General features: G+C 42.4%; 1 protein-coding gene across 6 annotated transcripts in view; it reads right to left on the bottom strand.

Moving 5' to 3' along the window:
* Positions 1–14,388, bottom strand: part of RIMS4 (regulating synaptic membrane exocytosis 4) — a 185,547-nt gene that overhangs the window by 165,312 nt on the left and 5,847 nt on the right. For 5 of the 6 annotated variants that reach the window (XM_075845196.1, XM_075845193.1, XM_075845194.1 and 2 more), the window contains one exon: positions 3,166–3,275. The exons of the other annotated variant lie outside the window; for it this stretch is intronic. The gene's annotated coding sequence lies outside the window, so the exon portion shown is untranslated. The remainder of the gene's footprint in view (positions 1–3,165; positions 3,276–14,388) is intronic. 6 annotated transcript variants of the gene reach the window in all.

A 14,388-nucleotide genomic window follows, 5' to 3' on the forward strand; every position in this document is an offset into this window, starting at 1 on the left:
TTTTTTTTTTTTTTTAACATAGGAGTCTATGAGCAATGTATGCCAATGTATGTCTATACATGATACATAGGAGGCTTCCGTCTGAGGTATACGAAAGGAATTCCTCCCCACGTATACCTCCAACATACCCTGCAAACGCAGTGTGAAGAGACCCTAAATGTTCCTGTCTCAAGTGAAGCTAGGATTTAAATGAGGTTCTAATCTGCTTTTATAAAGGTGCTAAGTCACAAAATGAAAAAAAGAAATCACTTTGGAAAAAAACTTTCTATTCTTTACTGTTTCCCAGTTCTCTGAATGGAGCCAGAATGTAACATTTCATTCTGGTTGTCATAGCTACGTCCAGTGTATATCTCTACTGTGAGGCCGAAGTTCAGATGTGGCGGATTTGTTACAAAAACTCAGAACAAACGGTACAATGCAAGTGAAACCCTATTCACACAAAGCGGAAAATATCTGAGTGGACTGTAGAGAATGCTGGAGATTTTTTTATTCCGCAGTAGATGGGTGAACTTAGCTACAAAATCACTAAAAGTAACTTCACAAACAGATAAAATCAGAAAACATGAAAAAATGTAGGATTATAAACATATGTTATTAACCTTATTTTTTTATGACATGATGGCATAGCAGCTGCCTGTACAGCCTAGGCATACACTGATCAGCCATAACATTTAAACCTGCCTAATATTGTTTGGGAACCCCTCATGGCGCCAATACAGCTGTGACCCATTGAGGCATGGACTCCTCTGAAAGGTGTCCTGAGATATCTGGCACCAAGACGTTAGCAGCAGATATTGCAAAATGGGGCTTCCATGAATCCATTGTTTTTTCAGCACATCCCACAGTCACTCAATCAGATTAAGATTTGAGGAATTTGTAGGCCAAGTCAACACCTTGGACCTGTTTGTCATGTTCCTCAAACCACTGCTGAAAGACGCCACTGCCATTAGGGAATACCGTTTAATCAGGATTTATCAGACCAGGCCACCTTCTACAATTGCTCCATGGTCTAATTCTGAATCTCATGTGCCCATTGGAGGCAGTTTCGACGATGTACAGGGGTCAACATGGGCATTCTGACCGGTCTGTGGCTACGCAGTCCCAAACACATTAAGTTGTGATGCACTGTGTGGACTGACACCTTTCTATCATAGCTAGAATTCATTTTTTCAGAAATTTGTACTACACTAAGTCTGTGGTATTGGACCAGACAGGGAAGCCTTTACTCTCCACGCACATCAATGAGCCTTGGGCGACTATGACCCTGTCGCTGGTTCACCAGTTGTGCGTCCTTGGACCACTTTTGGTAGGCACTGACCACTACATACTGGGAACACCCCATGAGACCACATGTTTTGGAAATGCTCTGACCCAGTCCTCTAGACATCACAATTTGGCCCTTGTCAAAGTCGCTCAGGGAGTCAGATGTTAGTGTAGAAAGGCTTAGGACTTCGCCGTGCGGTCACTGGGATGGCTAAATGTGCGAACACGCATTGGCTAAATGTGCAAATTAATTCCTACCTGCAACGTACACGATTATATCCCAGCAATGTACCACATGTCAAACATATTCCATTTTACAAGTGTCTTTAAACACAGTATGTATAAAAAGCTCTACTTTATATGCAATAAAATGTGTTCAGTTTGTGCTGAAAATCTATGGGAATCATATAAGTCATATTGCAAACACATTTCATCCACATGGTTGTATTTTCTTTTATAATAAAGGAATTTTTGTTACAACAGTATTGTGATTCCACATTTCTTGAATCGCGTCTGTTATCGACTAAATATCATTGTAGCTTGCAAATAATAATAATGATAATAATAATAATAATGATAAAAACATAGTTATGTCGTTTCAGGGACATTTGTGAAATAAATAAAAATATTGCATGCTACCATATAAAAGGTGGATTTGTCGCCCTCTAGTGCTTGATACTTTTACTTGTATTCATTATTTTACTTTATATGGCACTTTTATCTGACAGGTTGATCAAAGGATTTTGTTAATAGACATTGAATATCCCTGATATATCAAACATAGTTACTTCAAGGGTGGAGATTACCATTCAAATACTGTATTTAAGTCCTGTAACTATAGTGTCATCTGTAACACGAGCGCTGACAGGACACCAGTACTTGTCCATACTTGCCAACAGTATCTCTAAGGTTCAGTTCACATCTTATGTTTCAATATGTTCGGCGTAAATGTCAGGAAACGCTGGATCTATGACCCCTGACAACAGACAATGTATTCACTACACTACATACAGTTGTATATGTTGTCCATACGTTTTGTTGAAGGATCCCTGGGTATTGAATAAAGTATTCGACTATGCTTTTCAATATAGTTACACAAAAGGTATGCCAATGCATACTGCCCAAACATATTAGCATACGTCGAGCCTATTATACCCTTTGGACGCGTTCGTAATATGTTGGGAGCATTTCCTGAGGTATACACCAACTAAAGGCAAAAAACAGAACAGAGGCTAAGGGTACCGACATGGGCCATGTAAACGAGCGCCGATCAACGAGACAGCTTGTTGATTGGAGCTCGTTTTCTCCTATCACACGGAGCAATGATTAGATATGTATAGGGACGAGCGCTCCTTACTACGAATGCTCGTTCCCATACATTTTTATCATGTCGGCAGCACGTCTCTGTTTACACAGGGAGATGTGCTGCTGACAAAAATGATTTTTAACTCTGTATAAAAGAGCAGATCAGCCGATGAACCAGCGATTGCTCGTTCACCGGCTGATCGTTGACCTTATTACACACTGCAATGATCGAGAACGAGCGTTCATGTGAATGCTCATTGGCCCGATCATTGGCCCGTGTAATGGGGCCTTAACAGAGAAAACTTTTAGCTAAATGTATGCAAGTTGTTCGGTGCCATATAATCTTATATTCTCAGGACTAGAACGGTTTTGTCTATAACATATATGTTGCTTAGGGACCTCCCAAGATTGACATTTATCACCTATCCAGAGGGTAGTTGATAAATGCCTGATCGCTAGGGGCCCCACCGATGGGACCCCCAGTGATCACTAGAATGGGGGACCGAGCCTCAAGTTCCCCCTCCCTGCATGACCACAGTGAGAACATTAAGTGAAGCGCTTGGCTGTTTCTGAATTGTTGCTTAGAATTGTGCTCACCTAGTTTGTAAACGGACAACACTTTAATACTGGAACTCCACAGCGACGTGTCATCACCCACAAGTCTTGGCAAATTCACAGGATTACCATGATACAACCTCAATATTTACCTATAGAAAAAAAGTAGCGAGATATGGGTAACACTAAATTTGCAAAGCAGTAATTACCTAAATTTACAGCGCCAAATGTATGCCTCCTTCACATGTAACATGCATTTTTACATAGGTTTTTAATGGAATTTTTTTTTTTTGTCATTTTGTGCATGTGTTTATCCTGCCATTTTTCAAGTTCTATAAAGAATGTTATAGGAAAACACCACAAAAAATGCCACAAACCAAAGTGGTGTTTATGTAGTGCTTTCTTATATTTTACCATAGAGTTTTAAGGAACAGCTGACCACAGCGTTTTTTTTGGGAAAAAAACAAACAAAAAATGCCAAGAAAAAATAAACTGAAAATGCAAGTAACCGTTGTGTGTGTATCTAGCTGTAGAGCTGTTTACTGAGCTGCAGTCCTCCTGTTCACTGAAAGATACAAAAAAGCCCACTCTGTTGTAAAAGTCACAGCGGCATAGAACAAAAATTGATGCAACCCAAGTATTAGGCACACATAGGGGGAGATGTATCAGAACTAGTGCAAAGGAAAAGTCAAGTAGTTGCCCATGTTGCAGGTCGCTGCTTAAGTTTTCCATAGGGCCCCTGTGAAACGAGGGGTGGAATCTGATTGTCAGGGGCAACTACTTCACTTTTCCATTGTAACAGTTTTAATACATCTCCCCCACTGTGTCATGCCTTATGTTTAATACAAAGATCTCCAGATGTTCTAGATCGCATATGAGCAATACCTTTATAAAGCTTTCAGATTTTATTAAAAATTTTAATTTCCATTGTTTCTACTCCGTTCACTCTGCATATGTTCAGGACGTTTCCTTTCAATCACAGCGGCAAATGTCCCGAACATTGATTTTTGTGTAAGTACAAAAAATTTTGATGACTGAGGGGGGCGCCCAATGGGGTTGCTTTGTGCACATTCCTTCCTCCTGTTACAATTGTGTGTCAATAGCCGTGTGTAGTTTTACAGCGCATAGTGAAAAATGAAAGGGACATAGTATCACCCGGTCTCATTAACTAGCACATGGGGAAGGACAATTTAACCTACGGGGGGGGGGGGGGGGGGCACTGTGACAGTGTCTACAGGGGGCACTGCGGACCTATCTACAGGAGGCACTATCTACAGTAGGCACTATCTACAGGAGGCAGTATCTACAGGAGGCACTATATACAGGAGGCACTATATACAGGGGCACAGTGGCACTATCTACAGGTGGCACTATCTACAGGAGGCACTATCTACAGGGGCACTGTGGCACTATCTACAGGTGGCACTATCTGCAGGGGGTACTTTCTACAGGGGCACGGTGGAACTAGCTACAGGTGGCACTATCTACAGGGGGTACTTTCTACAGGGGCACTGTGGCACTAGCTACAGGTGGCACTATCTACAGGGGGTACTTTCTACAGAGGGTACTTTCTACAGGGGCACTGTGGCACTAGCTACAGGTGGCACTATCTACAGGGGGTACTTTCTACAGGGGCACTGTGGCACTAGCTACAGGTGGCACTATCTACAGGGGGTACTTTCTACAGGGGCACTGTGGCACTAGCTACAGGTGGCACTATCTACAGGGGGTACTTTCTACAGGGGCACTGTGGCACTAGCTACAGGTGGCACTATCTACAGGGGGTACTTTCTACAGGGTGTACTTTCTATAGGGACACTGTGGCACTAGCTACAGGTGGCACTATCTATAGGGGGTACTTTCTACAGGGGCACTGTGGCACTAGCTACAGGTGGCACTATCTACAGAGGGCATCAACATCTGCGATCGCTGTCCGATTTACTGAGAAGCCAAAGCTGCAGTAAACGGTTCAATGGTTGTGAGGACATGGTAGCAAGTGAAAAATAGAAGATAAAAAGCCAGAAATCAATGCAAAGAAGCTGAGGGATCAGACAAAGCTCTCTATACTCTGAAAGCATGAGAAAATGGGGACTGGGCGATCATGTGACCTACCTGTGGGTGTTTTTAGTGGGTTGGGAGACAAACAATTGACAAATGAAATTCATCCGTTTTTAAGATGGACAGTGAAAAATGTATGCAAAAAGTGATACACTGCCCGCAACGGAAGCAAAACGGGCGAGAAAAATCACGTTGTTAAACAGCCGTCACACGGACTCATGCATTTCAATGGTGACGTTAGCACGACCGTTGTTTCAACGGAGCGTGTGAACGCTCCATTGTAAAATAGGACATGTCCTATTTTACTGCGTGTCACACATCCCTCCATAGACTGTAGGGGATCCGTGACAACGCGTCCCGCACTGGTCCACCTCGGACATGGATAACAGTAGTTTTTCATGTCTGAGGTGGGCTATGCTCGTGATAAGGAGCCCTACAGACTCAATTAAGGCTCTATTCACATTAGTGTTGAGGCTTCCATCTGGATTGGTTTTCAATGGACTGAAATGCAAACCAGGCGACAGATCCTATTAATTGTAAGGCCCAGGCCAGAAGTGACAAATAATTTCCTCCAGTGATGTTGTCGCAAATCCAAAGTGAATCTGCAGAAAAATCTGCCTGTTACATAAAAATCCACAAAATTTCACGAGTAAGCTCTAAATTTTGTGCTGATTTTTTCCACTACATATGAATAATGTTTTCAAACCCCCCCCCCCCCCCCCGCCCCCCATGTGTGTCCTGTAACCTGACACAAATCTGCACCAAAAATCTGTGACAATTCTGCCACGTCTGGTACTTACCTTAAAGGGGTTTTCCCACGAGGGACATTTATGACATATCCACAGGATATGTCATAAATGTCAGATAGATGCGGGTCCCACCTTTGGGAACCGCACCTATCTCTAGAACGGGGCCCAGAAACCCCATTCTACCTCTGTGTGTGTCGGCTGATTTCCGACCATGAAGGTGAAGACTCGCTGAGCTACGCTGTTTTCGTAAGCCCCATAGAACTAAATGGCAGTTACGGAAACAGCGTAGATCACATGCTACGCTGCTTCCGAAACAGCTATTCACTACTATGGGAGATACGGAAACAGCGTAGCTCAGCGTGCTACGCTGTTTTCATAACTCCCGACCATAAAGTCAGGAAGTGGCCGGGAGTCAGCGATAGCAGACAAAGCTAGAATGGGGCTTTAGGGGGCCCCGTTCTAGAGAGGTGGGACCCGCATCTATCTGACATTTATGACATATCCTGTGGATATGTCATAAACGTCCCTCGTGGGAAAAACCCTTTGATGCAATCCGGCACATTTCCATTATTTTTTTTTCTTTTTAGAGGATAGGATAATATAGTGACTATGCTATTGTGGCCATGAAAAATGAACGGGACATTGATGGAAATATTTCTCTACATTCTTTCAAATTAAGGACAGAACAAAATAACCTAGAGACAAAACCAGTGTGAACCGAGCTTAGGTTACCTTTTTTTTAAATTCTTCTTATTTTTTATTTACATTTTTAATTGATCTCATTCTGTACTGCAAGCCGACTACCCTCTTAATGCGAGAATACTATTCAGATCAAAGCTTCATGTAGATTATGAGAAGAACACAGATACAGCCCTACACAAAATATGACTATATCTGGTAATAGAAGCGGCACATGGGCATTTGTTTACTGTTGCTCTTTATTGTGACATCCTTTACTAGAAGATGAAGGTATGGTACCTGGATTATTGTAATACATATAGGGAGCCTGCGTGCAGCTGCAGCATGGCATTGTACTTCTACATTGTTCTTATTTCTATTCAGTGCTTTTCTAGAATTACATTTGCGCACCATGTGTTGCTATGACAACAAGTCTTGGTATAATTCAGCCACAGATATAAGCAGCACAACATCCATGACATCACATCTCCCACCAGGAAGTGCAGATATAGGGTGGAAGTACTTGCAGGAGCCATTTGTGATCCTGTCTGAACATTGTAAAAGGTTCCCTAGTGTCTTGGGGACGTCTGAAATGTATTCATCATTTTTTTTCCAAACACATTGAGCGCGCCACCGTGGCACCGATTATCTGCAGCGTTTGCTGCTATTAACTAAGAAAAAAGATGCATATGAAGATGGCGCTAGAGAAGCTGACATCCTTTGTTAAGCAAAAAAACTAAACACAATATAATACATCTAATATGACATTAATAATATGACCAAAATATGCCTGACATATGCACGTATATATCACCAAGCCATATACTGACATTTCCACATATTATTACTACTACTATTATTCAGATTTTTGACAGCAGTTATTACACTGATGAAACAAGACTAGGAAGTTTATCCTATTTTTCTGATAACTGATGTCAACTTTGACAAGCCTGAAATCAGAAGGGGACGTGTTATCATCAGCAGTGTGACCTCATGCTTTGGGCCTGAAATTAGAAGTCATAATATATCAGCAAAGAAGCTTCGGTACTGTCAAAGGGGCCTCATGATACGTGCAATCTTAGTCTGACCCCCAAAAAATCAGCATGTGATGGCAAATCCTTGCAATATACCATCACTTGTCAAGATTCGAAATCCTCTTTAAAGGGAAAGTATCACCTATATATTTTTTCCTAATTAAAACCAGGTAGTGAAACATAATTTTTTTTGTGATCTGTTTTTATTTTTTTGATTGTAGATTTTTTTTATTCTATTTTTTGTACATGATAATAGGGGCAGCCATCTTGCCTGAGCTGCTGTTAACAGCATTTAGAGATTTGCTTTACAGCAATCACAAAGACCATAGGGACCTGTGAACAGGAGGGGGGCCATTGACTTCTATGGGATAGTTTTCTACGCATACTCTGTGACCTGTGCAGCGGTCATTTTGCAGGGCGGGGGAGGAGCTGTATGTCAATGGTGGATCCTGTGTTATCTATATATAGGTGGTACCTGTCATTGTAATCCTCACTGTGATGATAATGAGAAGACTGTTGAGAAGTGATCTCTTCAGAACAGGAAGTGTCCGTCTCTTATGACTGGAGGATCCTGTGTTATCTATATAGAGGTGTTACCTGTCAGTGTAATCCTGCCTGTGATAATAATGAGATAACTGCTGAAAAGTGATCTCTACAGAACAGGAAGGGTCAGTCTATTATGAGGCTCAGTGGCCAGAGTGAAAACTGCAAGATTTTAGAATTATTTTTTTACGATAGAAAATGACAGAAAATTTAAAAAAAAACATCAAAAATTCTGAAAAAATTGTTTAACATTAAATGGGATTTTAACAATTGGTCATTTTCTGATGACACATTCCCGTTAAATGATGACCAGCAGGACATGAAGTGATTCACAGCTATATCCCAATCCAATCAAGAAGAACCTTTGAACACATTATTGATCACACAATGTCTTCACCAAGAGTTTGCCCAGAGTAGACAAATTTTCATTTATAATAGGAAAACCCTATTATTCCCTAGTTTACACCTATATATCCCTGCTAAGACAGTACAGTAAAATGGACACATCAGAAGACCAAGATTGTGTGTAAAATGCATTAGCTTTACAATTCAATACAAAAAGGTGTAATGTGTATTGGGGGCCAGCCATATGGTGTAACAATTTCAGGAGTTGGCTATCTCTAACTGGTGGTGCAAGAAAATTGCATTGTGTAAATGGCTCTTAACATTAACTAATTACTGTCATGTTGATAAATTGGTTGTTTTTAGTCACCTTACTGTGAAAATAAAAAAATAAATTAGGTAATAAATCAGGAAATGATTAAAGGCTTGATTACGTGTCCATACAAATTAGGTACATATCAGTATATGTATGTGTATACAGGTAATCAGTCTAGGGGCAGTCTGACTGTCTCTTGGGGAAAGCAATCATCTATGTTTTCATCCTCAGGTGAACTAGAATCACACATGCAGTTTTTAGAGCCAAACACAGAAGTGGATACAAAACAGAGGAGACATATCGGTCTTTCCTTTAATCTTTTCCTTCTTTTTGGATCCATTTCTGGCTTTGGCTTGAAAAACTGCCCCGAAAAGTGCATGTGTGACTCCAGATTAAGGCTACATGCACACAACAGTGATAAACAGCCGTGCGACGGCCGATTATGTTACGGCCGTCGCACGGCCGTTTTCAGAACAATGAAGTTCTATGGGTGTATTCACACGGCAGTTTTTTTAACGGCCCGTGAAAACTGTCCGTCAAAAAATAGAAGTCAATGGATCAGTTTTTATTGGCTGTTTTTTAGGAATCAATCCTTGTAACGGCCAGTAAAAACTGATCCTGGCCGAGGATTCCTGCACATAGCGCTACTTTGAGCGCTGTGCCCGGGGAAGCCCTTGACATTACTGTCCATTATTGGACAGTCATGTCGGGCTTTCAACTGTGGAGTCTCCAGCCAGAGCATCGCAAGATCTCTGGCCGGGGACTCCTGTGTCCGTCTGACCCCCCTGTAGATAGTGCCCTCCCCGTAGATGTCACCCCCCCCCCAGATAGCGCCGTTGTAGCTCGTAGGAGCGGAATCCCCACTGACGCTCTGGCCAGGGGGATTCCGCTACTGCAGAAGCCCCTGCCATTACTGTCCATTTATGGACAGTGACGTCAGTGGCTACCTCTGGAATCCCCTGCCAGAGCGGAATCACCGATCGACGCTCTGGCCAGGGGATTCCGCTACAGGAGAAGCCCCAGGCGTCACTGTCCATATATGGACAGAGACATCAGGGGCTCCCTCTAGGAGTGAAACCCGGCCAGAGGGATTCCGCTCCTACAGGTAGCTACAGTGGCGCTATCTACTGGGGGAGGTGCCATTCATGGGGGGGGTGCTATCTACGGGCCGCTGCTATCTACAGGGGGTGCTATCTACATGTGGGGGTGGTATCTACATGGGAGGGTGCTATCTACAGGGGGAGGTGTCATTTACGGGAGGTGCTTTCTACAATGGAGACTACTATCTACATTGGGGGGTGGTGGTATCTACAGTGGGGGGTGGTGGTATCTACAGTGGGGGGTGGTGGTATCTACAGTGGGGGGTGGTGTTATCTACAGTGGGGGGTGGTGCTATCTACAGTGAGGGGTGGTGCTATCTACAGTGGGGGTGGTGCTATCTACAGTGGGGCTGGTGCTATCTACAGTGGGGGGGGGGTGCTATCTACAGTGAGGGGTGGTGCTATCTACAGTGAGGGGTGGTGCTATCTACAGTGGGGGGGTGCTATCTACAGTGAGGGGTGGTGCTATCTACAGTGGGGGTAGTGCTATCTACAGTGGGGGTAGTGCTATCTACAGTGGGGGGTTCTATCTACAGTGGGGATAGTGCTATCTACAGTGGCGGTGGTGCTATCTACAGTGGGGGGTTCTATCTACAGTGGGGGGGTTCTATCTACAGTGGGGGGGGGTGCTATCTAAAGGGGTGTGGCGCTAACTACAGGGGTGTGGCGCTATCTACTTGGGTACTGTGGCACTATATGGGGTGTGACACTACAGGGGACACTGTTGTGTTATCTACGTGGGCACTGTGGCACTATGAGGGCACTGGTACTTTACATGTGGGCACTATGTCACTTTATATGTGGGCACTGTGGCATTATCTACAGGGTCATTGTAGCACTATCTACGTGGGAACTGTGTTGTTTTCAGGGAGTTTGGAGAATAAAACCAACAAATTAAATCCATCAGTTTTTTTAACGGCCATGAAAAAAAGGATGGCAAACAGATGACAAGCGGCCATTATAATTGGACAGACGGAATGGAAATGGATGAAAATTTGGAGACACTGATACAAAATGGGCATGAAAAACTGACAGTTGATCAGTTTTTTAATGGCCATTTTTTTTCCAGTGTCGTGTGAATGTGGCCTTAGTGGTGGTCGCACTACGTTCTTTGGTGCTGAATTTGACCCGGAAACTGTGTCGGAATCAACGCCAATAAACTCCCTAAACCGCCCCCCGTTGATTTCAATGGAAGGCAGGGGTTTTTCTCCAGAATGGCTGTTGGCCGCTTGTGGGAAAAAAAAGTGGCATGCTCTTACTTCGAGTGTTTTTTTTTTCATTAGATTTAACAGCTAAAAAAACGCAAGGCATAAAACGCTGCAAAAAAAGGCGAAACAAAGCGTAAAAAACGCTGCCAATACAAAATCGCCTCGAAATTCCTTCAGAAATTTTGAGGCAGATGTTTTCTACATGACAAAAAATGCTGTGTGAACTATCCCTTGGACATCCTCCCCTAATCTTGGACCTCTTTTTTAATTAGATACATTTTTAGATACATTTTTTAGAGTTTTGATTCTATTGATCCTATTTAAGCCTTTTTCCCAAGATAAAGTTCATTCGTCTGCTGCATCTCCCTTATAGTGACAGGCACGGTTACCTTGGTACAGCTTGACATATGCAGGAGGTTTCACAAATTTATGATGTCAAACTATAGGATTAATGCTTGATGGCAAAAGACATTAACCTGCAAATATACTTTACGATGATTCAATATACATTCACTAGGACCATTATATGTGCAAGAGGTGATATAGCTAGACTTCTGCAGCATCCATCTCTGTAGCCTACCATTAAAGAGGCACTGTCACCACATTATAAGTGGCCTATCTGCTACATAATGTGATTGGCGATGTAATGTAGATAACAGCAGTGGTTTTTATTTAGAAAAAAAGAGTTATGACCTATTTTAGATTTATGCTAATGACTTTCTTAATGCCAAACTGGGCGTTTTTTTATCTTTTGACCAAGTGGTCGTTGTGAAGAGAAGTGTATGACGCTGACCAATCAGCGTCATACACTTCTCTCCATTCATGTACTCAGCACATAGTGATCTTGCGTTGGTCACGATGTGCTGTCACTTACTCACACATTAACGTTACTGAAGTGTCTTTTGAGTGAATAGACATCACCTGCAGCCAGGACGCGATGTCTATTCACAATCCCGGCACTTCGGTAACGTTTGTGTGGGACTTAATGACAGCAAGCATAATCTCGCAAGATCACGCTTGCTGTCATTAAGTCCGACACAAATGTTACCGAAGTGTTGGGATTGTGAATAGACATCGCGTCCTGGCTGGAAGCAACGTCTATTCACTCTCAAGACACTTCAGTAACGTTAATGTGTGAGTAAGTGACAGCACATCGTGATCTCGCAGGATCACTATGTGCTAAGTACATGAATGGAGAGAAGTGTATGACGCTGATTGGTCAGCGTCATATACTTCTTTACAACGCCCACTTTGTCTAAAGCTAAAAAAAAACGCCAAGTTGGGTATTAAGAAAGTCATTAGCATAAATCTAAAATAGCTCATAACTTCCTCAAAAATGATCATTTTTCTAAATAAAACATTACATTACAGCACCGATCACATTATGTAGAAGACTTATAATGTGGGGACAGAGCCTCTTTAAACAGAGTACCACCTCTCCTATGTACAGTCAAATCCACCAGTCAAAATATTCATCTCTCTCACGCCGGTCCCCTCCTCTGGAATTTCCAACCATAAGCAAAGCCACACTTTTCTACTCTTAATGCCATCAAATGGAACATTATGTAGTTTCACATCTTCAAACAAGCATATTATCTGCCATAGACCATCTCTTAAATCCCTATCCCAGAACTACCACTTCAACTAACAAGCAATGACCTGAATGAGGACTGAGTTCTCCATTCATGACAATTTCTCAAGATTGAGTTCTGTCTTCTGTTGAATTCCCATCATAGTGACATGCACAGTAATTTTTTTCCATTGTTTTCAATAGATGCTCTGTGGTACTCCAGATCCCCTCTTTTAGCCCAACATGCCCTAATAGCACATATAAGACAGGGTTGTCTAAAGAAGACAGAACCACAACTGTGAATGAACGGTGTACTAAATGACTGAAACGGCAAACAACTATTCTGCTGAGTGAAGAACAAAGCTATACAGACAACCATACACCAGATGCACTAACATGGTCCTATGCAATTGTTTTGGTCACAGTCAACCAAGTGTTTTGCTAACTTGAATAAGATAACATAGTATTTTATTGGACTAACCAGCGCTAATGTGTGTTCTGGGAAACAGCAAGTCCGGTGTGATACCTGATAACGTAGAGCAGTGATGTCACTTTTCACGCTGCGAATATCAGACAAGAGCCCTTTGTGCAAAGATTCTTATCTTTCTACCATGTTTGCATAGTATTACCAGGGTGCGCACAGTTGTAAATAGTAGGTTTACAAGTAGTAACTTCACCACTGTTGCCATTGTTATCGTCTTCTCTGAAGACCAAAGAAGTATTATTCTGTTCTACAACACATTTACATTTTAGATGTGCTTTCCAGCAGATACAAAACAACTCACATGCTACCAAGCTCATTTAGTACTACTTAGGGCCTGTTCACATAAGTGTTGCCCTTCCGTTTAGGGGTTCCGTCGGCTTAGCTCCTCAACGGGAAAGCAAACGGAAACCTCAGCTTCCACTTGAATCACCATCGATTGATTGAACGTCGTGACAGGGTTCCGTTGTTTTGACGGAATCAATAGCGCAGTCAGATTTTTTCCTTAGAACTAGGCAGATACAATTTGCAAGCGGAAACGCAAGGTAAAATGACATGCTGCAGATTTTAATATACGCACCGCGGATTTGTCGCATGCAAATCCGCGCTGTAAAATCGCACATAATACGCATCGTGTGCATTGAGCCTAAAGGGGTTTTTTTTTTATTTAGTACACATAAGGCACTATAAGAGCAAAGCCTCCATTTTAGTATAAGATGACCGCTCTCAAAACAATGATATTATACTTCAGTTTACTATCACATCACATTGTTAAAATGACAGCCCCAATCAGTTGATGGCATTGTGCGCAGGAGCGAGGACTACACCAGTAGCCCATTAATTTAACTGGAGCAGGCAGGAAGGGGTTAATAACTAATTACTTTCAGCCAAATATAAGTCTGTTCTATGTAACATCTTCTTTCTCTCTCCTGAGATCTCACTCAGGAGACGGGAGGACACAGGATTTCATACAGTAAAATGGGAAAATGTGTTACTGCAACAAACTTTCCCTCTGAGTACAATGATGACTTGATTGGGACCTGAACCATTCTGGCCCCAGTGATGTCACCTGGACCAGAGGCTGTTTGTAGCATCCGGATCAGGGTGTTTGTGTCCCCCACATGGAACCCCATCGCCAGAAAAAAAATAGACATAAATATAAGTCAGTTCTGCACAAAGTCCAGCA

The sequence above is a fragment of the Rhinoderma darwinii genome, chromosome 13 (assembly GCF_050947455.1).
Source record: "Rhinoderma darwinii isolate aRhiDar2 chromosome 13, aRhiDar2.hap1, whole genome shotgun sequence".
In the NCBI taxonomy this organism is placed as follows: Eukaryota; Metazoa; Chordata; class Amphibia; order Anura; family Rhinodermatidae; genus Rhinoderma; species Rhinoderma darwinii.